Here is a 27,811-nt window from a genome sequence, read left to right as displayed (position 1 = left end):
CTCACCCTTGTAATCCTAGCTACTCAGGAGGCTAAGATCTGAAGATCACAGTTCAAAGCCAGCCCAGGCAGAAAAGTCAGAAAACCAGAAGTGGTGCTGTGGCTCACTTGAGCTGAAGAGTGCAGGGACAGTGCCCAGGCCCAGAGTTCAAGCCCCATAACCGACAAAAAAAATTACTCATATTCTTGTTGTTGTTGTTGTTTTGCTGGTCCTGGGGCTTGGACTCAGGGCTTGGGTGCTGTCGATGAGCCTTTGTGTTCAAGGCTAGTGCTCTACCCCTTGAGTCACAGCTCTATTACCAAATTGAAGTGGATAGGAATTTGCAAAATCAATAATTTCAGGTCCAGAATGCAGTAAGTTCAGGGCTGTCTATGGTTTATGGTCTCATTCTGTTTCTCTCTAACTTTGATATTCTATCATTTGGTGTTTTGGAAAATTGTATTGAAATCATCTGCATTTCTTAGTTTTATTACATCTGAATATCAAAACACTTGGTCTTTTGCTTATCACATGAAAGCATTGTGATAACTGGAAATCCATTAAAAAAAAAAAAAAGAATTGGAAGTCCCCAGAGGGAATATCCTGTGTTCTTCAATAAAATATTCTATCTATAACATAGATATGTATAATATAGATAATGTAAATATTCTATGTATAATATATTCTATCATGTGATTATAATGCTTTAGGGAAGATAATCAAAATAGGCAAAAATCAAAGGACCCAAAAGGTGAAAATTGAAAGTTGAAGAAGTTAAAATATGAGAATCAGTTTTTTTCTCTCCCTGAAATGTGTTGTTGCATTGATCATGAGGCTGTAATATTCCCAAAGTATTAGAAAACTTTAAGAAAAACAGTTGAATTTAGAAAAATATTTATATTCACCTTGTTTTAGTCTAAGCCTTCAATGTTTACCACTTACTTGTGCTTTTTAATTTTACTCTTCAAATAATCAGATAAGGGGATTGCAATTTCATGTCTATTTATATGTACAGTGTATCTTAATGAGTCACTTGAAGGCATAGTTTTAGAAAACAGTTGAAGATGATGGTAAAACAATATAGCATAAGAAATTTAGGGAATTTTTGTCTCAACATAATGTGTTGAATGAAATTGTGTTCAATTTTTTTTAAATTTTTTTGGGGGAGTCCGGTTGTGGGACCTGAACTCTGGGCCTGGGTGCTGTCCCTCAGCTCTTCAGCTCAAGGCTAGCACTCTACCACTTGAGCCACAGCACCACTTCCGGCTTTTTTTTTTCTGCTTATGTTGTGCTGAGGAATCGAACCCAGGGCCTCAGGCATGCAAGGCAAGCGCTCTACCACTGAGCCACCGTGCCAGCCCTGTGTTCAATTTTTAATTCTTGGTATTTGACCTAGAGCCTAAAGTGAAGGGCTACCTAAGGATGAAGCCCCATTTTGTTTAGTTTTTCTTTCCTCCCAGGAGTTTTTAACAGAACATTCAGCAGATACTGTGATTCTGATCTATAATTGGTTTATAGTCCAGTTGTAGTAATTAGTGGAAATGGGTGTCTGCTACTTCTCCTCCTGCTGTCATGTTTTTCCTTTGCCCTCAGTTATAAAAAAAAAAATTTCCATAGACCAATTTCAGTAGTAAAACAGTTCATGTGGGAAAGGGAAGTTGGGAGGGAAAAACTGGGAGAAAATGAGAGAAGAGGTGACACTGTTCAAAAAGAAATGTACTTATTACCTGACTTACATAATGGCAATCCTTCTGTATATCACCTTTACAATAACAATTTAAAAACAGAGTAAAAAATAAAAAAGCATAAAAAACCAGTTCATGTCTCTGGATATAAAAATATATTACTTAGCTATTCAATAACCTTAATATTACCAACAAATGTTCAAGGACTGCTTTCATGAATTAAAAATTATAGGGAAAAAGTTTGCAGTGAGAAGTATAAAACTTTTAAAGTAATATGTGAATTTATTTTCTAATTTATTTTAATTTATAGTGAGTTTTTTTTTGGGGGGGTGGGGGTCCAGTCATGGGCCTGAACTCCAGGCCTGGGCACTGTCCCTCAGCTCTTCAGCTCAAGGCTAGCACTCTACCACTTGAGCCACAGCGCCACTTCCGGCTTTTTTTTTCTGCTTATGTGGTGCTGAGGATCGAACCCAGGGCCTCAGGCATGCAAGGCAAGCGCTCTACCACTGAGCCACCTTCCCAGCCCTTATAGTGAGATTTTTAACCAGAGTGTTACATTAAAATCCCCATGGATTATTTGTTGTTTTCAGAAAGCATTATGGTTGAACAGAAAGAAGAAATACCTCCTTCTTTACCCATTTTTCCCTGAAGGATGAGATAACTATGAAGTGTTTCTGTATTCCAATTCATTTCTTAATTTATCCCATTCTCTTTCATGATTGTAATCAAGGAAAAGTATAACTGAAACTTATCCCTAAAGATATGTTCTGTGAAGCTGCAAGTTATGACTTACGGTTAAAAGTAATATAGATACCTATTCAAATGATAAACTGAAACATAATAACTTCAAAATCTATTGAAGCTTACAGAAATTTCCTGAGCCTACATTATTACTCCATATAAAAAATAGAAAGATTTTTGAGGACAAATGGAGACAACATGTACAAGAATATCTAGCATATGGTGTGGCATAAGTATTTGCTCATTATATATGAGATATCTTTTCTAGAATTAGCCTTTATTCCAAAAACAGTTGATGAGCACTAGGTACAGGAGAATCCACTTTGTGTAACCATTTAAATGCAGGCTGTATTTTATTTTCTGCTCCTACTACATTCAAACTCTTCTACGAGTTATTGGTAATGGAAACTGGCTATAGTTGCTTGTTTAAAATGAGCAATACACCCATTTTCTTCTTTTACTATCATTACTACTGGCTTTATATATTTTCAGAATGCTCTTTTACCTTGAACACAAAGTTCTTATAGGCGATGTGCATTAAAAAAAATAAAAATGCGATGGTCAGATGTCACAATGTAGATGCAATGGCTTAATTGTGTGCTTGTTGACAGGTTCAAGTGCCTCTTCCATTCTTGTCAAGGGAAGTGCAGACAGTGTGTCTTTCTCTAGCATTCTGTCTGCTTATTTTAAATAAAGTCTCTAATTTATTGAATTGGCTAAGGATGATAACTCAGAAGAGTAGACAAAAGCTCTTAAAAGCTATGATTATTGTTTGGGTTTTTTTTTAACTGTATTTTTTTTGTCTTTTCTTTTTTGGTACTGGGGATCGAACCCAGGACGTTGCACTTGCTAGCCAAGCGCTTTGCCACTGAGCTACATCCCAGCCCAAAAGCTATGATTATTAAAGCCAAATTTCACCATCTTACTAAGTGATCAAACTTAATGTCACCCACAATCAAGTCCAAAAAACATACATATCTACTGAAGTGATGCATTAAGAAGGGTACAGTATAACCTGTGTGGTAATCCTACCAACTGTATCATGAATCCAGTTTCAAAGAAACAGTTACACAAATGATCATGGAAGAACAGTTTAACTGGCTATGAAAAAAATGTTTCAACTGTTTTTTAGAAATGTTGAAAAATGGCCCAAATATTAGAGTGCCCACCTACTAAGTGTAAGGCCTGGAGCTCTGCTACCTATTACCACTATCAAAAACAAATGTTGAAATGAAAACATATGTAAAAGCAATGATTAGCCAGGTGCAGGCCTGTAATCCTAGCTACTCAGGAGGCTGAGATCTGAGGATCACGGTTCAAAGCCAGCCTGGACAGGAAAGTCTGTGAAACCCTTATCTCTAATAAACCACCAGAAAACTGGAAGTTGCGCTTTGGCTCAAGTGGTAGAGCACTCGCCTTGAGCTGAAGAGCGCAGGGACAGCGTCCAAGCCCAGAGTTCAAGCCCCACGATCGACCAAAAAAAAAAAAAAAATTATTCTGTGGATACTGGATATCTTTTTTTTTAAAGAAGTCCATATTGGACCAAATTTTTACCCATGTGATTCTTTTTCTTTTTCTTTTTTAAAAATATCCTTAGGTAGTTGTATAAAGGGGTTAGCTTTTCTTTTAATGTTCTAAAGGTCATTAGAAATATTATTGGCCAGACAAATGGAGCCATTTGAATAGGGACTGTATATTAGATGACAGTATAACCTTATTGTCATTCTTAGGATTAAAAACCAGTAGAGTGGCTCTATAGGACAATGTCCTTATTCCTAGAGGGGAAGTCTTATGTCTGCTTTTATCCTTTCTAATGCTTCCACAAAAATATTTGTATTGTGTGTAGAGTAGCAACATATTAAAATTACTGAATGTACATGAAAAAATATGGCTGTTTATATAGCTATTAAATGAAATGTTGGCAAAAAAAACTATTTTTAAATTTGGGAGGGACTACTTCTCAAGAAAAAGAAAGTTCACTAGGGACAATTATGACCATGGAAACAGATTGAGAGTGACTTGGTTTATTCATTGTTTCACCAAAAACCACATTTGTCTTTTCTTCTTTCTTATCCTTACACTGACATTCTGTTCATCAACAATCTTATCTGCTGTCCTTGCACATTATATTTGGCACCTTCTCCAGAGCTATCACATTGTCCCATCTCCAGCCACCTGACATCCCTTTCTTCTCCCTCAAAAGAAAAGATAGTCAGAGTGATCTTCTAAAACTGTAAATTAAAACATGCTCCCTTTCAGGCATGGCACCATATGTCTGTGATGCAAGCTATGCAGATATATAGAAAAGAGGAACCTCACTCAGAAACTGCATTGGGCGAAACTGTGAGACTCTTATCTGAAAAGTAACTTAAAAGAGTACAAATGGTCAAAAATAAGTAAAAATCACAACACAGGCAAGGAAAAAGTAAAAATAGGCTTCAATGTGGTGCAAATGGTAGATTACCTGCCTACCAAGCAGAAGATCCTAAGTCCAAAGTAAAACTAAAAATCCCTGAAATACTTTCCCCTAAGACAAACAGAAACAAACCAAAACAAAACCATTCTCTCTATTTCTATTTAAAACTCTTAAATGCCTTTAATCTCACTGAGATCTTCAGACTGTGAACTCTAAGCTCCATGACCTTCACCTTGGACCTCTGCTGTGCTCTTTCTCCCTATTCAAGGGGCATAAATTTCACTTTCTGTTCAGAATATTCTTTGTCTTTATTTTACAGCTGTGTGTGTGTGTGTGTGTGTGTGTGTTAATGGCTTGTTGGAGACAAAAGTCTCACAAACTTCCCTGTCTTCTATGTCTGGTTTCAAACTGCAATCTTCAGGTCTCAGTCTTCTCAATAAGTAGGATTACAGATTTGAGCCACCAGTATCCAACTTTAGCTGTTCATTGCCTGTCCTTTATACCTCAGCTCTTATAGAGGGCCTCATGGGGGAAGAGAGGTCGAAGACTGAATCTATGCTGATTTTTTTAAAGTAAACTAAACAACAAAACCAATTTGGTGCAGGAAATTGTTTACACAGGTAGTAAAAGGAAAACAGGGGATTATGAAAAAACTGAAGGGTGACTGCCAGGATGAATTCATCATCGCTCTGAGATCAATGGAACAAGTTATAATGCAAGAGAAGAAACAAAGTAAAAGAACAAAGTAAACATAACAATGGAAAATTAGAGGGCCTCCTGTCTGGAGACAAAGGATAAAAGAACCCACTCTTTCCGACTCCTTGCTTCTAATCTTTAGCCAGATGGAGCTTGCAGAATCTGACCCTGAGAATATGCTGGAATATATGTCACCCTCTGTGAGGGTGGAGGATGGAAAAGAGTGGGCAGGAGGGCCACTGACCTTCCAGTTCCATGGAGAAAGATTTCACTAGATGAGAACAAATGAAATCGCTGAGAAGCACAACTTCATTTTCAGTGCTTACTACTGATTTTCAATATGGCCACCATTAAATAGAGAATGTCGCAGACAGAGATCATAGTCATCTTACATTTACTACAACCCCCTTTTCTTCTAATTGCAACAGACATTCGTGTCTGAAGGGGACCATACTGATCCTTCCACACTGGCCTTGGAATCCTGGTCCACCTGTGACATTGCAACCCAGTGTGTGGAGGCGTGCATGCATGTGTGCATGGGTGCGTGGTGTGTGTGTGTGGCATGCACACACACACACACACACACACACACACACACACACACTCACACACACACACACACACACACACTCCTCTCTGCTGGCTTCTTTTTGCCCTTCCTCTGCCTGCCTGTTCCTCCATTTCTCTTTGCAGTATCTCCCACTGTTTCAAGACAGTTGTCCAGAGCTATCACCACCCCTCTCAAATATCACAAGTGGAAGAAACACCAAGCCAAGGGTCTCACAGCTAGTAGCTGTTCTGTGGTTGTTGTGGGGGGAGGGGGTTACAGAATCCACACATTCTCCTAAGGGCTGCAACCCTCCCCCCACCCCCAGAACCATTAAGTAAAGGAGGCAGGCTTAGCGGAGATGCCTTTAAAGGGAGATGTTAATGTACTTTTTAAGAGTATGGGCCAGCCATATAAATCATGCGAGGAATGCAGTACAAAATAGTGAATGAAATATTTATGCATTCCATTGAAACCAAGCCTGTGTTCCAGAGGGAGATGTCCCAGAGAGACGGGTCTTCCTCTTTGTTCTAAATCTATTTTTTCCAATTGCTCTGACACAGCTGTTGGCCTCCCAATTGTTGTGAAGTTGATTAGATCAGAAAACAGAGGTTTGCCTGCCCAGCATGACGAATGACAAGAATGAAGTTTAGGATATTCCAGACATGGAGAGTGTATATTGCAGAGGATTTTGGTATCATGCAGGCTTCCAAATGTTCTGTAAATTTTAGGGCTGTTGCATTTGTATGTTATCTGCATCCCAAAGAGTACATCACAATGTGCTATGCATACACTTGCATAAAATCTTCCACTCCAAGTTGGAAATGCCAGTGAGATTTCTGGGGCATGACTACAATGACAATCTAACCAATACTTACTGAAAAAGGGATCAAAGCATTGGTACCTTGGTTTTGTTTGTCATCATAAAAATACTTGAGCTTTAAAGAAAGCAACTTTTAGCTGTTGAGGAATGCTTGTGATTGCTGTTGGAGCATTGTATGTTTTTAAAACATATGGTATAGTTAAGCATACTCAAAGGTTCTTCCTTATTAGAAAAGTGTATGGTATAATTATGTAAATATAATAAGACAATCCTTGCTAGTCAGGAAGCTGAGATCTGATGATTGTGATGAAGCCAGCTTCAGCAGAAAAGCCCATGAGAATCTGATCTCCAGCAAACAGCCAAACTAATAATAACAGATATTCTACTAGGTGCTTTTTAATCATTGTCATTTACTCTTTGCTAAAAACAAGTAAGGCAGTGACAGAGTTTGATATCCATTTCCCAAATGTGGAGTGGAAGTTTGCAACAACCCTCACCCCCAACCCCCCACAAAGCTCCCAGTGATCTGGTTCCAGGCCAATCTATGCACAAAGATGCAGATGGGAGGGGCTCTTTGTGACGTATTATCTTTTAAATGAATATTGGCTTCTGGGGCACAGTGGCTGTGAACACAGCCCAAGGTGACCTGATGTCTCATCAGAAGAGAGCCATGAGGGACTCTGCCAGCTCAGCAACACTTTTACTAGTTTCCTTGGGTCCCATTAGCAGCTTGGCTCTTTGAAAGCATAATCTTGCCAAAGGTACCTGGTCTCTAAGCATCCAGAGCTAGCATCACTGTCTCATTAGAAATGTTTTGCTGATTGTTATGTATAATTCTAAATTTGGTAATTACCTTAAAGTTTATCTGATTTGAACAAGAATATTCTCCAGATGAGAGGCCTTCCTTTCTCTCACAATGCCTGGACATATTCTTTAACTTCCTTTGACAATACAAAGGGGTCTCAATATTATATTTTACCATGTTCATTCTATATTATACAAATGTATACTAAACATACTCTCTTAAATGGCTGGGAAGTCATATAAGTTTATAGTTTTTATCTTTCTAGAAAAGATCTGTTTTTTTTTTAAATAAATTTATTCTTTTAAATTTCACTTGTGAAATTGTTCCTCATCTATTTTCCAAGAGAAATACAGGAGTGATTATTATCTTACAACCTTTTACAGCAAAGGTAAACTTACATAAAACCAAGGCCAGGGATCTCTACTCCTCTATTGTGATGTTTCTATAGAGATGTCGACTGAGAATGATGAAGTAGCTGCATATTTCTAAACAGCTATATTTGCAGCAAAAACTGAGGGGGGCACAGAAGGGAAATCATCTCCTAGATATTGACATTTCAAACGGAAGTGTTTTCTTTACAAGTGTAAAGATTCCTAACCCTTAATCCATTTTGAGAATTTGACATTGGATTTCTTTTATAGCTCTGAAAAACTCAATTTAGGACAAAAATAAATAATGACTTTAGAAAATAGCTTTTCCCCTGAGGAAGCTCAGAGAGACTCTTTATACATGTTTTGTAGAACAAGGAGGCGTCCTGACTGACTGCCACGATAGGTAAGAGCTGTTTCCATGTGCCAGGGGAAATAACCAGGCAATTATAGAAATGCCTGAATGTGTGACTGATGCCTTATTTTCATTTGTGAAACACTTGTTGTTAAAACCATTTTCTACATAGGGAAAGGTTGTTTCAGATAAGCGATGTATCTGAAAATGCTTTCTGTAAGAAAACATAGTGTTGTTTATATGTTTGGAAATAGTTAAAGTAAGTTTGTGGAAAGCAAGGAATTTCTTCCAGGGACTAAAGTCTAAGGATGGAGGTAGAATAGGAAATATCATGGAAATCAAGTCAAGCTTCCAACCGCACACTTTGGATATCGTGTTAGGTAAACAGAATGGAGAGCATGAGAGAGAGAGAGAAGGTAGAACGTTTCCTCCAATTTGTAATATTGGATAAGGTCTATTTTAAAGTGTGGTAATTTATTCTTCATTGAACCATGGAGATTAATTAATGCTTTGTTTGGTTGGATTAATGAATAATCAATATGCCAAAGGGAGAGAAAAAGAGAGTAGTTTCTACTCAAGGAACAAAGGTTTCAGGTAGCAGAGTCATTCTATCTTTCATGTTTACAAAGCACACCACTACCCAGATAAAATGTGTGGCATTTAGGGAGATTTTACTGCAGTTTGTTTTTGTTTTTGTTTTCTGAGAAACCCTGAATTTCTGTGTTCCAAATGGATGTGGAGCACTGGGACAAGGCAGTGGAATAATTAGCATCATGTAGGTTTGTTTTAGTGACCTCTTCTCTTCCCACAAAATGTACATAAGTTCGTACAGGCCTTGATACCCTTTGTAGGGAGAAAAGATTATATCCCAGAGAGGTCTTCCCTAATAGCCCAAGTGAAATCTGACCATCCTTGTTTTTTTAAAAATTATTATTGTTGTTAAGTAGTTGTACAAAGGGCTTTTACTTTAACATGTCAGTTTGTGAGTACAATGCTATTCGATCAGTGTTACCACTTCATTGTTTTTTCACATCTCTCCCAACCCTAACTAGCCCCTCAACTTTCCTAGTTCCATTTTCACATATGTACATTTACTATTAAGACTACATTCTTTCACTGTTTTTCTCTTCATTTGTCTACCACACTTCCTTTTCCTTCTCTCCCTTCCCAAACACCTCACCTTGCAGCTATTAGGTATTCACTTTGTTAGATTAGTTGTTCATAGGAGTTACATCATTGGAATTCTACCCTGAAATACTTTAGTTAATGTGTTTGTGTATATCTGCACATGACCCTGTATATGTTTACATATATATTTATAAATTAGCTCTAATATAGAGAAAACTTGTATCCTTTGTCTCTCTGAGCTTGACTTACTTCAATTAGAATAATGTTTTCCAGATACATCCATATCTCTGCAAATGGTATAATATCTTACAAATGGATTAGTAAAATTCCATTGTGTGTATATATATCACATTTTCAAATCTATTTGGGCATCTGGGCTCTTTCCATAACTTGATTATGATAAATAGTGCATCAGTGAACATGGTTGAACAAGTATCTTTACTGTATAAATGACCATCCATTCTTGCCACCTGGCCATTCCCACTCTACTATCTCTTTATTTACTGACTTCAGGGTAAATAAGTTTATCACTATCTGAAATCATCTAGTTTATTCACTTACATGATTGTTGACTATCTACTCTAAAATACAGAGTAGGAATATTTGTTGTTTTTGTCAGCCCTGGTGTTATCTGAGGCTTGCAGTATATCTTGCACATAGCAACTATGCAGCAAATATTTGCTTAGGAATGAAGGAGTTTGAAATAAATGGCCTTAACCTAAAGCAGCTTTTCTAACACAGACAGGGACATGAAGGATTGGCTAGAGAGAATCTGGAGCTCAGAGTCACTTACGTGGAAACTGTGGGCTACCTGTTTTTCCCTGGGCCAGGATCCATCCTGCTAAGAGCTCCACAGGACCTCTAATTCCCACCTTGTCTGTTTAAGTATATTTTCATGTAGTCCAGGTTGGGACAGAACGTTGATGACATGGGAGGGTTGGGTGGAGGGTCTTTCTGGAACTGATAATCATCCTGATATGCTATGTCACTTGCTATACAATATTAGTTTCCATTTGACAGACTAACAGCATATACCAAGACATAATCTGTGGAATAGTGCACTATTAGTTTCATAGAAATTCATCTGTATCAGAAGTTCTGACACATCGTATATTCTATCATAATTAAGGTATGCAATCCCTGGTTGTAGAGTTGAAAAGTGATTGTGCAAATCAAACATATATTAGTATTGACCTTTTTCAAATAGAAGTGAGAATTCTCTATTTGCCTTTACATTAGACTGCTACATTTTTCAATGTAGTTGAAGTCCATCTCTTAAGGATATTTAAATTGACCATGCTTTTATTTTGGAGTCATGTGTGTAGAGTCCCATGGTAGTAGCCAACAGAGACTATCCTTGATTAACAAAGCAATAAGAGCAACTTATGGCCAAGTACCAGTGGCTCACACTTGTAATCCTAGCTACGCAGGAACCTAAGACTAGGAAGATAAAGGTTCAAGGTCAGAAAGAGTAGAGAAATTAGAAAAATTCAACCTTCAACAAACCAGCAAAATGCTATTCTGGAAGCATAGTAGAGAGCCAAGAGAAAGAAAGCTGGGAGAGCATGAGGCCTGATACAGGCACAAAAGAAAATCAGAAGTAACTCGGTAGATATGTCAAATGAGAACTAAAAGCCCTCTCACAGAAGAGCTAAATTTGAAAGATTAATGGAAATGATGACGATTCCCTTGAGACTCTCACAATAATGATAAAGATTAATTAAATACTTTCTATTTGGAGGTTGCTCAAGACATGGGTTTTCAGGAAATGAATCTGAAGCTGCCCAACCGTTGGCGAGGAAAGGGTCTTCAATAAAACTCAGAAATACAGAAAAGCTGTTTCCAAGAGGAAAATCAATGTGCTATTAACAAACAAAATAAAAGGATGCTGACAGGAAAAAGCAGGTGACCACTATAGTAACTGAGTTGATCCCATCAATTTTTTATACTTTGTTTTGAGAAGCATGGGAGGGCGTCACATCAATCTTATCACCTTGAGCAATGATGAAAGAACAAACTTAGATTAAATCTCAGAACTCATCAAAGTACAATGTGGCCAGTACTTTAGGAAGTAATACTAATTAGTGGTGATAAGGGAGGAAAGTGGAAGGAAATTAATATTTGGAAGAGAGAGCCAAGTACTGTGCTAATTGCATTATAGGAGACTTTCAATTAATATTCATGATGTTATAGGAAGAAGACTACTTTGTTTCCCCTGACTCCCCCACCTCAGTTTTAGAGATTGAATTCCCAGTAAGCGAAAGCTATAGCACTCAAAACACACCCCTAGCCCTCTTGGTTGTAGTTTGTTTTACAAATATGCTCCCTTGTACTAATTTTATTTGTCTTTAAACCATGATCATCCTATCTTTGCTTCCAAAGTACATAGTACCAATTTATTTTTTAATACATTTTTATTGTAAAAATACTGTACAGAGGGGTTACAGTTACATGAGTAAGATAATGAGTACATTTCCTATTGAGCATTGATGCCTCCTCTTTTGTTTTTCCCCTACCATCCCTTCCTTTCCCACCTCCCTAACAACTCCTTCCCTACCCCTCCCACCACCACCCCCCTCCTACCCGGTCAAAGTTGTAAAGTTCATTTTCAACATAGTGTCTTGTACATCTCATTGTTACAATGGGTCAACCTGTATCCCTATTTAAACATTTTATTTTTTCCCTTCCCTTCCCCAAATTAGAAAAATGTATATATACAAGATGCAGGGAATAAAATACAATGAAAACAGGGGTTATACCATGGGGGAGGAACATACCAAAGAAACAAAAAAAATCACATAGTACATTATAAATACATAAAAAACAATAGCAAGAAAGAAAAAAACCATTTGTGTCCCTATCTTGGGGTTCATTTCGCTTAACATCATATCCTCAGCTCAAGGCAAGTGCTCTATCGCTTGAGCCACAGCACCATTTCCGGTTTTCTGGTGGTTTATTGGAGATAAGAGTCTCACGGACTTTCCTGCCTGGCCTGGATTTGAACCACGATCCTCAAATCTCAGCCTCCTGAGTAGCTAGGATTACAGGTATGAGCCACCAGCACCCAACTCAGAAAGAAATTCTTCAATTCATCTTTTCCATAGGGAAACTGAGTATCTGAGACATAATGTTTGCAAGGATACTGACTTAATGACATACAAGTAATATGATATGGTACAAATGCTGTGTTGCTATTATACAATTTCAGAGGAAAACATTTATAATTAGTAATCTGTCTTGCTGTGCGATGTAGTTGTCCCAGATAATTACTGCCTAACTTCCCTCTCTTGGACTATCACATTTGTCTTCAAACCTAATAAAAACCTAAGTATCTCTTTTCCTGTCAGTATTTTTAGGATTATACATGTTGTTGCTGCATAGTGTATTTTCTTTTTTTGGATAAAAATTTGACTTGTCAGTTTACATTAACATAGCCATACTGTTTTTATCATATTTTTCTTAGATTGAGTTTCCTAGAAGCAGATCTTAAGACAGGAATACAGGTACAGATGATTTTTATCATGGAGAATTTTCTAGTAAACAAAAAGCACTTAGAGGGAAGCAAGAGAAAGGAAAAGAGCCAAGCAGGAATATGCTCCCTAGGGAAACAGCCATATTCGAATCCACAGGGGGCTATGAAGTGTGCTTTGGAGTATTAGGTACTTCTCTCCTAAAAGGGGAGCGGAAGCACAGTGTTGGCTGAGTTGTTGTCCAGAGGTGGCCAGCAGTAAGCCTTTGGCAAATGGTACAGCAGCTGGCAGATGGTCTTGCCACTCAAAGGAAGGAATCAGGGCGAGTCAGGAGTTGAGTCTTCCTTTGACATTCAGGATTTGAATCTCTGCCAAGTCTGCCATCTAAGGAAGAGTCAATCTTGCTTCCTTTTTCTTCTCTCCTCGAAGGGAAATGTTTCTACTCAGGAAATGTCGTTTCCACTGGGAAGTCATATCTCACAGCTGAGCTTGCTAATGCTTGACAGGAAGACACATGTCCTTGGATGCAGAAGACAATGCTTAGTCATTAGACTTAGACCCGCTTCCACAGATGTAATAATACAACATTGCTATATAGACTAATTACAATGCCATATATCCGGGACTTAGGACTATAGTTGTTGCATGCATCTTACCTTGTTTGTTTTTAGAGCTAGCAGCCTAAACGTTCATACCTTACTTTTATGGCTAGGTAGATAGCTTTTGTTTATGTCTCAATTCCCCTTTCTCATATCTATCCTTTCTGAATTGAGTTTCAAAAACTGGCTTCTGTGGCTTAGCAAACACCACCAGACTTTGAAGTTTTTTGAGTCTGTTCACACTGAGGCCTTTTCAAGAATTGAAACTTTTGACATGACACAAATGGAATTTTTACTTTCTTCTACCTAATAATCAGGTGACTGCACTAATTTTAATATTACCTATAAAACACTTCAGTGCCTATTGCCATGTTCCTCTTCCTTGGATCATTATTTTTAGCTTGTTATTCTTTCTTCCTGGGATATCAGATATAAGATGATAGATTGCTATCTCCTTATCAAAAGGCTAGTGATGGCATACTGAAAAATCAAAGGATATAACTCCCTCTATTATAACTAAAGGAGTCAAGATAGCAATACCATAGAGATGGTTTTACAACCTGGGGATTCAGAAACGTTCACCACACTGGAGAGACAAATGTCTCTTATCTTTATAGAGGGGCCATCACCAGTGACAGGTCCTGGTGGGTGAACAAACCATCACTTCTTTCAGAATTTATTTGTATCTTTCCCACTAGCTGATTCACACCCACTGAGCTCTCTTAGGGAATCTGCTTATACCTTGCTCTGACTAAGTGCAAGAAATGGAACAAGCACATCTTACTTCTGAACATTTATGGGAGTCAACTTCAGATGAACTTTCAGTGCCCTGGTCCCCCTGGCATTTTTACTCCATTTCTATACCTCTTATCTGAGGACTCTCCTGCGGGAGCTGCTTCATTCCCATATGTGCTCCACTTTGGACTATTACTTGCTAAAGCCAATCACTGAAACAATTTTGTGTCTTTTGAAGTTCCCTTGACCATGATTTATACATGATTTAAATAAAAATATTTAAATCAAATAAATCAAATTCTTACTTAGGCATTAAGAATTTCCCATAATGATATAATCATAGTTGATTATAGATTGTGAAAGTAACTCTGTGTGTGTGTGTGTGTGTGTGTGTGTGTGTGTGTGTGTGTCCACAGATGGGTTCTTGGACCTCTCACATCCCACAATTTGTGAATGTTCAATGCTCTTACATAAAATGGCATGATATTTTCCTATACAACCCATACAAATCTTCCTGCTAACTGGATTAATTAATTATAGCATTAGATTATTTATAATACCTAATAAAATGTTATGTAAATAGTTGTGATGCTATATTGTTTAGGGAATGAATAATGACAAAAACAAAATCTGTACATGTTTAGTACAGGCAGAGACTTTTTAGTGTTTTCTAGCTAAAGTTATTTGCAGCAGTAGATACTGAACCTGCAGGTATACATAATGTCAATTTACACCTTTCACTCTGTACATCAGATATTTGCAATTTTGTGAATACTCTGCTTCCTCAGCCCTCTGAGTTTTCCTCCTTTGCCTCTTGTCTACCTGAGTTAGTGTCAGCAATGTTTATCTCTTCATGACTGAATGCAACTCTCATCTCCTCAACAACAGTTTCAATCAACCCCCAGGCAGTGTTATTCACTCTCTTCTGTATTTCTTTAGTATTGTTCCTGTGTGTACATTTCAATAGTTTATAATTATCATTTTACATTTCTGGGTCTCCTCTAAGCCTTTTAACAGGTAAGTAAATACAGCTCCCAATGTTTGACTGCCTATTTGTTCCCCATAACTATACTGGCTGAACACCTTGCAGAAATCGTGGGAACATCAGTAACACATTTAACTGGAACATTTCTGAGCTAGAATTACCTTGCACATAAACAGGTCAGAGATGGATATTTGAGTACATGATTTATTGAGGGTGTGTGCTCTGGAGAAAAACATAAGTCCACAAGGGAAGCCAACTATAATGGGAAAAGAGTTGGGCAAGAAATTGCTCCAGCTTCAGCTGGTTCCCATGGGTGCCTTAGTGATAAAGTTCACTTGCAATTTGGCAAAGGAATTGGATTTTATACAGCCACCCAAGAGTGCAGTGGTGGATGTACTTGTAACTTTCTAGTTGGCTCTGGATAAGAGGATTCCTGAAGCCTAGAGACAAGCCTGGGAACAGATGGGAGACACTGGTTAGATGAAGAAGATCCAGCAGGAGCAGTAAAGGCATTTGCAACAATAATACCTAGATTGAAAGAATAGAAAGATAGATAGGTAGATGCATATATATGTGCATACATACACACATACATACACTCATAATATATTAACATATTATGTATTATTACAATTATAATACTGTAATATTATATATAAGATATAGGTATATATGTATATATATATATACATATATTCTAGATTTGAACTCAATCACAGGTACAGACTCTTGATACAATATGCATACAGTTTCTAAAACTTAAATATCTAAGCTAACATAACTGTCTGATATTTTCATATGCTATCTATATGGATTGTATCTGAGAGGAGATTATTAGACTTATCAATAGTTTATCAAGAACCATTACAATATGCTAGATTTATACATGTGCAATGTTTAAAAAGTGTTTCTTTGTTAATTTGTTTTAATTCTTCAGTATAAAACACAGAAACAGAGACACTTTATAATTTTCAAAAGTCTCAAATAAATGATATAATTACACATGACCTTGTATATCAGATTGTAATTAATCTTCACCTGTTCATTCCTGGCATCTGTCAAATATCAAGAATTAAAAAGCCAAGGTCAATGCCTTTGATTTTATAAAAGTAATGTTCCTAGTTAGTGTAATAGCTCACTCTATTACAGATTTGTGTTTCCCTAATTCTCCAATATTAGTGTGAACATGATAATGTGAATTATATTAGTGCAAACATCATAATGTGAATTACATTAGTATGAACACTATAAATATTAACAATGCAACATTTTAATGAACATTTTCTGAGCAACAGTTGGATGGAATGAAATCATCACGCTTCATATGTTTCAGTTCTGAAAGTTAATTGAAATATGAAAGATTTCTCTATGTACTCTATGTTAAAGCCTGCTAATTGTCTTAGCCAGCTAGTCGTTATTATCCAAATTAAAAACTATATAAATTATACAAAGCTAACCAAACAGGATAGCATAACAATTACTACCCCTGCTGAGGACAAAATGATGTCTTGGTTGGATTGCTAGACAGGAAATAACAACAAGAGATAAATGATTTCCTAGACTGTTATTAAAGGATTAGAGGTAGGTCCCAAATCCCTGTTGACCAGACTCATTTTCTCCTTTATGGTTGATATGTCTTTGCTTGATTTTGAATTGTTAGTAATTCAGTTGGTTGTTGTATCTGTTAAGTAAAGCTAAAAGGTGCAAAGACAATTTATTGGTTTTTGTTGTTGTTGTTAGTATGGTTTTAAGTGCAATTGTCAGAGAATGGACCTTGATATATTTTTTCAAATGATCAAAATTAGCAAAAACATCTAAATTGGCTCAAACTGCCTAACAGTAGATTTAAAGCTAAAGTTCCCATACATTTGAAATCAATAAGAACTTTGGAATTAAAAATCTAAAGCTTCAGAACTGTTTTTCCCTCTCTCAGGGTGGGGAGGTTGGTAAAGAGAAAATATTTCAGCACACAATTTCACCCTTAGATGTAAGCTTCTTTTTTCTCTCTCTTGTCTAAGAAACAATATCTCAAAAGAAAGCCAGAGGATAACCTTTCTAAGAGATTGTGAGAGGATCTCACTGCTAGGCCATTCTAGTTGGTGATGATGGGATTGTATTATAGAAAAACTAAATAGCTTCATGTTACAAAACTGGGTCAGCTCCCACCATCCCAACTGGCCAGAAATGACACCAAAATCAGTGGGAGGAAGAAGAGCCTATGGAAGTAACTGTACATCTTAAATTTGTTTTATCGGCATTTGATTCAACAATAGTTTAAACATGTTTTCAACTTAGTTGTTCTTTAGTTTGAATACAGAAGAAATCTAATGTCTCTTCCAGGCTAAGAATAAGTGCCACAATATGAGCACAAATATACTTTGGGTTCTTTTATTTCCATATATTTTGATAATAATGGGAAAATATAATTTACAAAAGAAAATGAAAATCACTTCCATTTCTATTCCATTTTTAATTATTCTCTCTTTTTGTATGCCCTATGAGCTAGGCATTATTTTAGGAATTGAAGTTCTATTAACAAATGCAATACACATTCCTGTTTTCCTGGGATGAGAGTTTCTCAGTGATATACAGCATAAGCAGTGACATAATATGTAAGAAGATGATAACTATGGGAAAAAGAAAGTGAGATCTTGTTATTTCACACCATTTTAGAGGGTTAACTCATGCTATTTCATGAAAATCTTATCCTGTACATATAGGAAGTTTAGTTCTGGAAGGAAAATTAGAAATTATTGGAGGTGTAGAAGGAGGATAAACATGATGTGTGGTGGGATTTCTCTACCAGGTTGCACTGAAAACAAGAAGATTCTATTGAATGAAGGCTGTTCTAAACAGAAGGTGTTTTCAATGCTACAGAATTAAAGGCTTGGCAGGTGTAAGGATCAGTGGAAGAAGCCAATGCAACTGGCAACAGCTGGTGAAGGGCAGAATCAATAACTGAATTATGAGAAGCAATGAGAGGCTTACAAAATGAGAGTGTTGCACAATTCTGAATCACTGAAAGTTCATTCTCCCAGTTGTGTAGCTGGGAGAATGTGTAACTGGTGGGGCAAGAAAAGAAGCTAGAAGATCTATGAAGAGGCTAATGTTGGAATCAAACCAAATGATGATGTGGAGGAGTTTAGGAGGGAGCACTGGTGGAAAGTGCTGGGTACTGATGTATCCGAATAACAGATGAAATGTATATCATTTCATATAGCATTTGAGCCGGAAAAAATGTTAAGCATTTGGGTTCTGTTTCCGCAGTGAGTACCTCTCTAGTACTTTGCATGGATTTCTGTGCAGGAGTAGGGTGGGAATAGAGGGTCTAGAAACTATTTTGATGCTATAATCCTGCACACTGGTATGTGAGATTTGTTGTTGTTGTCATCTTTTATGCCAATACTGGGCTTGAAATCAAGGTCTCATGCTCTCCCTTGGATTTTTAACTCAAAGCTCATGATTTACCACTTCTGCCACACCTCTGCTTCTGGCTTTTTTGCTGGTTAATTGGCAATTAGAGTCACATGGACTTGCCTGCCTGGACTGGTCTTGAACAATGAGCCTCAGATCTCAGCCTCCCAAGGAGCCAATGTGAGAGGGTATAATCAACTAGCACCTGGCTGGGTTTCTATATTTCTAAATTGACTTTAACATATGCCATGATCTAAGGATATCCTATATTCCTAAGTGTTAAGAAAATACTATTTGAAACAAAAGTTATTTGGCATTTTACAGATCCATTACATTGGTGAATGTCCAGAATTGAAAATAAGAATGAGTTTTGTAGAAGACTGGATGGCAGCTTCCAGTAGTCTTTTAATGAAGACATTTATTTACATGTGTTGTGCTCTATCTCTTGCCTTTTGGGGTTTCTTACCTTGGGAGACTCATCAAAGAATTTCTTCTCTGACTGGGGTGCAAAGGCCAAGAGTTATGTGGCTGGGTTATGTGGCCCAGCTCCATGTCCTCTCTCTAGGTTGACCCTTATTGTCTGCTGACTGTGCTGTCTTTGGCTAATGGAGGCCTGGATGAGCCAGGTCTTCCAGGCATGGTTGGGGCTCAGTTATGTGCTCATCACCCTGCCTACACACAGATAATAAGAATTACCAGGATTCATGGGAATCTATTGTTTCTCAGGGAAGCCATCCCTTTCATGTGCTTCCCAGTGTTGTCGGGCTGTCTTTCTCTCAATCTTTGTTGTTGTGGTTGTTGTTGTTGGTTGTGGTGGGGGTGGTTGTGGGGCTCGAACTTAGGGCCTAGGTGTTGTCTCTGAGCCAATTTGTGCTCAAGGCTAGCATTCTACCATTTGAGCCATAGCACCACTTCAGGTTTTTGAGTGGTTAATTGGAGATAAGAGTCTCACGGGGACTTTTCTGCCTGGACTGGCTTTGAACCATGATCTCACTTCTCAGCCTCCTGAGTAGTAAGGATTATAGGCTTGAGGCCTTCCCCTCAGTCTTGATTGAGATTTTTTTTTTATACTTTTAGGAATGTTACCAATGTACCCATTCACTATTTTGTGTGGAAATCTCTGAGGCCAGTACGTGTGCATGTGTGTATGGTGGAGAGGGAATGGGGGGAGGTGTCTGTGGTTCAAGAAAAACACCAAGTGAAAATTCCACTAAACATTTTTGGTCAGTTTCTTTTGCTGAGTTTTGAATTACTGTGTTTATTGCTTTCCTGTGGTTTTGATATATATTTATGTGATGTTTTTGTGACTACTTCTGACCTGCAAAATAATCAAAATAGAGACACATTTTATTAATTAGGAAGTATGTGCCTCATCCACAAGATTAAATTGAGACTTGCCTTTCATGCTGTGATCCAAGTTAAGCCCCAAGAACATGACCATCTTTGTTTCACACCGCTGAGATATCAATCCAGCCATAGGGCTACAAGAAGCTCAGTGACCAACAATGAACAAAATGTAAGCACCTTATCTCATGGAATTTATTATCTACTTAGGTGGAAGTAGAGGAATTTATTATCTACTTAGGTGAAGGACAGTAGGTAAAGGCATAGTAAATTATGTAGTTATAAGTTCCACAGACATAAATAAAGTATGGTCCTAGGACAGAAAGCAAGAACACTTCTTTAGGCACTGGTGGCTCAACTTTTAATCCTAGCTACTCAGCAGTCTTAGATCTGAAATTCTCAGTGCAGACAAATCCTAGAGACTGTTATCTCCAGAAGTGGAGGCATGGCTCAAATGGTAAGATACCTCAAGTGGTAGATGCTACCTGTTTTTTTTTTTTTTTTTTTTGAGATTTCTGCCCTGAAGGAAGTCAAGGACAAAGGTTCCAAGGCCTACAAAGGCCATCTGAGTAGCTATGAATGAAGGAGCAGGGAACAAGAATAGGAATGAAATGAGATGTACTCGGATTACACTGATTTTGAATCCTCATTGCCTGACATATAATTGCTTTATCTGTGTAGATCTTGACCACATTTAAGTTGCCCCTAGTTGCCTTGTCTAGCAGATATGAGAAATGACGTTAAAATCATTGTCACTGCAATGTTGTTTCACTGAAGTTTACAGAAATTCACAAGTGACAAGAAAATATAACTGATTCTTTCAAAAAAGGGTTTAGATAGTAAATTAAGGAGGGAAAGTTAATGTTACTAGAGAAAAGATAAAATAGGAGTGAGACTAGCAAAGTAAGTTTATTTGGTATTGGAGACATTGGTTATTTGGGGAGAGGGGTCAGGGAATGGAAGGGAGGCTGTGCCTGGCACTGATCCTTTAACCGAGGGCTTAACTAGTTTGCTCAGGTCTGGCACCCTACCACTTGAGCCATATGTGCACTTCTGGCTTTTTGCTGCTTAATTGGAGATAACAGTCTCTTATTCGAATGTGTCTGCTTAGGCTGGCTTCAGACTGCATTCCTCAGATCTCAGCCTCCTGGGTAGCTATGATTACAGTTGTGAGCCACCATCTCTCTGCTGGGAGAGTTAGTAAAAATTACTAGTCTTTTGCAATTCAAAAAAAGACAATCATGTTCCCCACAGGCCTTCTCTAATGCACGTAAAGCCTCGGGGTTTTTCTCGGTGATTGAGACCAATGGGATCTTGGGTATACCTTTGTCTTACTTGAGCATCTCCATGAGACTCCAGCCTCAATTATCATATTTGGTACTTATCAGAGGCCTAAACCTTACTGTCACTAAAACTACTGTGGATCCTGTCCACTCTCTTTGCGCATTGTGTTTCTCTATCTGTGGAATGTCTGCAGTGAGTATGATATTGTCAACTAATGGGTGGTGGCCCTGAACTGTCGCATCCTGCTGATAACTTCACAAATAGTACATAGGGGTCAGGGTGAAATCTAGTCCTCCCTTGGACTCTAAATGGTGGTGGCAATGAGGGGCTTCTTCTACTTCAAGGGCAAAGACTGCATGACATTTAGGCATGCAGATGATACTGCCATGATTGGTGCATCGTGCAAATTAGAATTCAAGTCAGCTGGAGTCATTCAGAGACTTGAGGCCTCTAAGTTAATTTATGATAACCTGCAGAGGCTAAAATGAGCAGAGTCTGGATTTTCCCACTAGCTGTGATGCTGAGAATGGATAAGATACAGCATGTAGAGGTATTTAACACTTCTAAATATACATCAAGGCACGACCTTATCCCTCTTTCCACCCCCATTTTCCCCCATAAACATAGCATGCAATCTGACAACCTGTTTTTCTTGGAGCTCTCTGTCTTCTCTGCTACTTAATAGAAAGGAATGAAACTGAGGCAGCTGCTTTGAAGCCACTCGGAAGGTTGAGATCTGAGGGCTGCAAATGAACAAAGGAATGAACAAACAAACAAGAGAATGAGCCAATGAGAGAGAGAGACAGAGAGAGAGAGAAAGAAAGAAAGAAAGAAAGAAAGAAAAAAAGAAAGAAAGAGAGAGAGAGAAAGAAAGAGAGAGAGAAAGAGGTGGAAGATGAATGCACCAGTAAGAAAGAGAAAGAGAGAAAGAGGTAGAATATGAATGTACCAGTATTTATGTGGAGAGTCTGCCTGTGTGTGACTCAGTGTAGTGATGCCCACAGATCATCCTGGGTTTTGTTCCTATGAAATCATGGCTAAAGAAAAAAAAAATCTCATGTGCAAATAGATTGCTTGGGATGTGACTCTGCATCAGGAGTGATGGTTAGGGAATGTAGAAGGAGGAAAACCCAATAGGCAAATTTGTTGTAAGGTCACTGCTAAAAAAATTTCCAAGAATAGAAGACAAGACAAAGAGCCAAGGCAGATCATCAGGATTCAGTATCATTGAGACCACCTCAGAAGGGACAGAAGGCTTCCATAACTGTTTTCCTTCAAACTGGAAGATCAGATCATTTCTTTTCCCACTTCTGTTCTCATGGTGTAGTATCACAAGTTATACAGTGACTATGTCCATTTAGGCTGTCCTCACACAGCTATCTGCAACCTCTGGGACAAGGTACTGGGACAGATTGGAATCATATGTAGCATTTGAGCTGTGGTCACTATGCAGCATGAATCTCTGCTTGCATAGAAATGTTCCCTGACGCTAACGTGGCAGAAGGATGTGATAATTACAGGCTATCAGTGTTCTTGGGGGACAGAGCTTGAGGCAGATAGGATATATAGTCTCTCTTTGAATTCATTGATTGTGCTGGTACTGAGGCTTGAACTCAGGAACTGAGCGCTGTCCTTTAGCTTTTCCACTGAAGGCTGGTACTCTACTGCTTGTACATACCTTTCTTTCTGGATTTTGGTGGTTAATTTGGAGATAAACATCTCAGGAGCTTTTCTGCCATTCTGCCAGCAATAGTACCCAGCCCCAGTCCTCAAATCTCAGCCTCCTGTGTACTTAGGAGAATAGACATGAGCAACTACACATGAGCTTGGATTTTAATTCATTTGTTAAAGTATCAATATTATTCTAGATTCTGACAAATAGATATAAATGAGGTCTTTAATAAAGGTTCTAGATTGGTATGGGAGATGAACTCATTTCAGTTAAATATATTGGCTACTGTCATGGATGTATGCATCAGAGCCCTAATAAGAGTTCCTTGGGGAACCTGCCTTTATTCCAAGCGAGAAAGACTTGGAGGAAGAGGTATGAGCTGGGATATATGGGCAAATTATCATTGCTATTCATTGTGTGTGTGTGTGTGTGTGTGTGTGTGTGTGTGTGAGAAATGAAATGATACATCACTAGCCTTGATCAAAAAAGTTCAAGCACAGTGCCCAGGCCCTAAGTTCAAGCCCCACAGCCAACAAAAGAAAGCAAGCAAGAAAAAAATATGCCTTTTTTGAGTAGTTAATATATATAATTTCAGAATGCCAATGGTCACCTGATTTACATGACTTACTTATCCTTATTGTCAAAATTCAAATCTAGAAGCCATATGAGATTCACAGAAAGCAAATATGACCACACAAGCCATGTAGAGTGGCTCACACCTGCATCCTTGCTCCTTATGAAGGTGAAATCTGAAGATCACAGTTTGAAGCCAGCCCAGGCAGTAAAGCCTATGAGACTCTTATCTCTAACTACCAAAAAGGACAGAAGTAGAACTGTGTAGAGTGCTAACCTTGAGCCTCAAAGCCTCAGGAACAGTGCCAGGCCCATCAAAGGTGGGAGGTGGAGAGGGAGGGGAAGGGGAAGGAGGGGGAAGGAAGACCACACAAGAAACTGACTTTGGTGAAATATTTTATTATTTTTAGGGTTTGTGGGTTGTTTTGTGGGGGTTTTTCCATAGGCTACTTATATTCATTGATGAAAAGCATCCCCAAAGCTTATTCTTAAGTTAGAATTTATATTCATCAGAAGAAAACCTTTGTGCTGGGCACTGGCATGGTTAGGCCTAGAGAGGAAAGAGACAGCTGTTCCTGGCCTGCTGGTCTGACATGCTGCCACGGGCTGAGATGGACTCATTGGATGCCAGCAAATGAAACGGGTGTGCAACTTTCAGGTGGAGAGAATGCAATTACAGGGGCGTGTCCGGAGGCCCTTCCCATCTGTATCTGTTGCGAAAGGCCGTGGAGGGAAGTGTTTAGTGTCTTAGCTGTGGAACTCATATAATACATACTTAGAAAAACTGGAGAAAACAACTTGGTATAAAAAGCCTATCTCTTTCCTAGAGAATAAATAACAATAAGGCCTTGGAAGGCTCAACTGTTCCTTGCTCTAGAAGGAAGAAAATGTTTATAGATAGGGAGGTTAAATATTTCTACATTAGCTCCTCTCTATAGGGCCCAATGGACAATTGATTATTTGAAACTGACAAAAAAAGAGAGATTTCCCAAAGTAAATCCACTTATCACAGGTCATAATGGATAGATCCTTCCAGCAAGAGCTCATGGAACAACATTGTGCCATTTTTCTAGGAGCCTTGGCACAAGTATTGTGCCCCCTTCCCTTTCTCCCTCCCTCCTTCCCTCCCTCCCTCCCTCCCTCCCCTTCTCTTTTCTTCCTTTTTCCCTTCCTTCCTTCCTTCCTTCCTTCCTTCCTTCCTTCCTTCCTTCCTTCCTTCCTTCCTTCCTTCCTTCCTTCTTGCCCTTTTCTTATTTTCTTTCTGTGTGGACAGTTTTGAATTGGACAATCCTTTAAGAGCTACTTCATGAATAGTCTGAGGCTAATGTCTGTCCCTGGTAAGCTGTGAATCCAGTCCTGGAAAGATAGTGTTGGTGAAATAGATGAATGTTGATCTCCACACCATTACCAAGCAAATATCACTATACTCTGGGAAACAAAGGAAGAGTTATCTCCTATCAGTTAGTCCAAGAGTCCATCAGACTAAGCATACTGTTTTCCTTCTGTTCCCTAGTAACTGACTTTTTTTTTAATTGTGAAAATACCATACAGAGGGGTCAAAATTACACGGGCAAGATAATGAGTACATTTCTTATCAAGCATTGTAGCCTCCTCCTTTGTTTCCCCTTCCCATTCCTTCCCATTACCGCCCCCCACCTGATCCTCTCACCCCCCACCAAAGTTGTAAAGTTCGTTTTTTGACATAATGTCTTGTACATCTCATTGTTGCAATGGGTCCACCTGTATCCCTAGTTAAACGATTGTTTTTTCCCTTCCCCTCCACAAGTTATACCAACATCAAATACAGTGAAAGCAGGGGTTATACCATGGGGGAGGGACATACAAAGCAACAAAGAAATCATCTTATAAATATGTTAGAAACAATTGCATGAAAGAAAATAAAAACATTTGAATACTTATCTTGGGGTTCATTTCCCTGACATCAACTTATCTGACCTTTTCTGCTTGACTCAGACATACAACTGACTTCTTTTTGAACTGAGAATCTAAGTGTTTCCAGCCTCAGGGAAGGATAACTGAAATGCATCTCAGGGCCAGATGTCTCATTTCTAATAACTGCCTTTGGGAGATGTGACATTCCAGGGCTCCCTCCCACATGTGACTCCCCAGGGACAGGACCAAGGAGTCTGCTCAGAGCCTTTCCTATCACCATTGTTTGATGCCACTAGGCGAGGCTACCCTACTCTACCCAGAGAAAGATCTTGTTTCTGTTTCCCACTGAATATGGAGAGGAAGGAAAAGGCAAGAGCTGGGAAGAAATCCTACTCAGCATCTAAAGAAAAACACTTCCTTTGTTAGGTGCTTCTCTTTGAACTCACTGTGTTTGAGGAGGCAGCATGCCCTGGAGTCTGAGACCACAGCCAGGGCTGGAGGGTTGATTGTCCAATTCAATGTAGCTGTTCGCTGTGAGAAGGAAGAAGCCACCATCACATCATGGATCCCACTGCCCTCGTATCCATCAGCCCCTTTTCCCATTCTACCCACCACCATGTACCAAAGGCTCAGGAGATTGCTGCTCTTCTCTCTATCACACACAGGGCCAAAACTTCCAGCCTCCAAAGGCAAGCCTCTTCCTGTGGACAGGATACGCCACTTGCCCTCTGTGGGCTTGAGGCCTGGTCTTAGATGTTCTTTGGTGAATTTTTGATCTGAGCTTTGTCACAGATTTACTGACCAGCCTGAACAGATTTCTTACCATCCTTCTTTCTGTTTCTTTTTTGACCGTTTATTAAGGAGTAAAGTTGATCTGTCACTGAATAAAACAGAGAATGTCATTAGTTACTGTTAATCCTTAGTTCTACAAATGTTAAAAATTTCAGCCTTATTATTTAAAGGCTTAGCTAGGACTAATTACCTCCTAGTTTTACTAGCTCTGTATAATAAACAGCCTTCTGCACATTTTATGTGAATACTGGTTTTCTGAAAGGACTAAAGTTGGAGAAGTACAAAATGAAATACGTGCTAAATTTTATTTGCTCTTAAATAATTCTCCTCAAGTTAGGTAAGCTTCTAGTAGTTAAATTGCTAAAAAGAAAGCTTTTACATTAAAAGAGCAAATCTCCAAGTGACAATTATTTGTCTGTGTTCTTAGCATTTACGAGTCTCAGTAAACAGTCAGTACATTTATATCCCCCTATTACCTTTGGTCATAAACATCCCTAAAGAAAATGAATAATTATGTTTCCTGACTGTATAATGATCATGAATAATCAGCATGCTGAAGTTCTTGGTGGCCCACTGTATAACAGGGGCAAGAATCTGCCAGTGATGAGCTGCTTTCAAAATGCTGCCCAAAGAGTTCCCCTGATCAGACAGATGTTCATGGCCCATGCTGGTCACAAAGATGTCTTCTCTGGAATTTCCTAGTTTCCAGAGTTCCTTATGGAGTTGTATCTTCCTGGCACATAGCTGTGGGAGTGGCTAAGACTCTTGGCAAAGCCCTTGGCTGAGGTGTGTCAGCTTCATGCTACTGATGTGAGATCACCATCCTCCTGTAGTATGCTCCTCAGACTAACCAATAGAGGCTTGTCTTAGCTGAACATGGAAAAGTAACCTTCAATGACTTAATCTACGCTGCATTTTACATACAAGGTAAACTGAGACTCCAGCTGGAGAATCTACCTCAGGTCAGCCACTCACAGCCAAAATCCATGGCAGGTTCTAACTTTGGGATTTTTACTCTGAAGTATCTTCCATGGACTAGAAAGATAATGCATGCATCTTCTTGCATAGGGAATATACAACAAGAGAGCAAGTCAAGAAAGCAAGAGAAACATTAGAAGAAAGTATTCTCCTTTGTAGTATATGAAATGGTTTTGCTATCCTTTGCACTGGGAGCAGAAAACAGATCAATTCAACTTTTCACTCCTATAACCTTATAATTGGGAATGAAAGAACTTCACAAAATTGTGGACAGTATCAAACTGCTAGTTACAAGAAGCTGCTAGATACTTGTTTCATCTTGTGCTGAGTTTTCATGGGTTTAAGAGTGTGCTGGTGGTTACCTGTGTGTGGACCATGCCTCTCAAGGGATTTTGTCTAGTTTTCTTTGTCTGGTCCCTCACAAGTGAACCTTCCTGATACCAGGGACAACCTGGAAATCTATCATTTTAGGTAGATTATTCCAGACAGTACTTCTCTATGTGCACTACCAGAAAAAAAAACACGTTTA

At 38.6% G+C, this 27,811-nt stretch overlaps 1 protein-coding gene, 1 long non-coding RNA gene and 1 other non-coding gene across 3 annotated transcripts in view; 1 reads left to right on the top strand and 2 right to left on the bottom strand.

The window, feature by feature from the left end:
• LOC138811277 (RNA-binding motif, single-stranded-interacting protein 3-like) overlaps nt 1–27,811 on the top strand; it is a 770,298-nt gene that overhangs the window by 410,417 nt on the left and 332,070 nt on the right. The window lies entirely within an intron of this gene.
• Nucleotides 2,955–3,079, bottom strand: LOC138811371 (U6atac minor spliceosomal RNA). The gene has a single exon (XR_011367366.1). It is a non-coding gene; the product is annotated as a U6atac minor spliceosomal RNA (small nuclear RNA).
• LOC138811304 (uncharacterized) lies at nt 24,248–26,280 on the bottom strand. Its single transcript, XR_011367351.1, has 3 exons — nt 26,135–26,280; nt 25,959–26,043; nt 24,248–24,329 (listed from the first exon to the last, which is right to left on the bottom strand). It is a non-coding gene; the product is annotated as an uncharacterized lncRNA (long non-coding RNA).

The sequence above is a fragment of the Dipodomys merriami genome, unplaced genomic scaffold, assembly GCF_024711535.1.
Source record: "Dipodomys merriami isolate MVZ:Mamm:240054 unplaced genomic scaffold, mDipMer1.0.p SCAF_52, whole genome shotgun sequence".
In the NCBI taxonomy this organism is placed as follows: Eukaryota; Metazoa; Chordata; class Mammalia; order Rodentia; family Heteromyidae; genus Dipodomys; species Dipodomys merriami.
The sequence above is the reverse complement of the archived record's forward strand: the minus strand, read 5'-3'. Positions and strand labels throughout refer to the sequence as shown.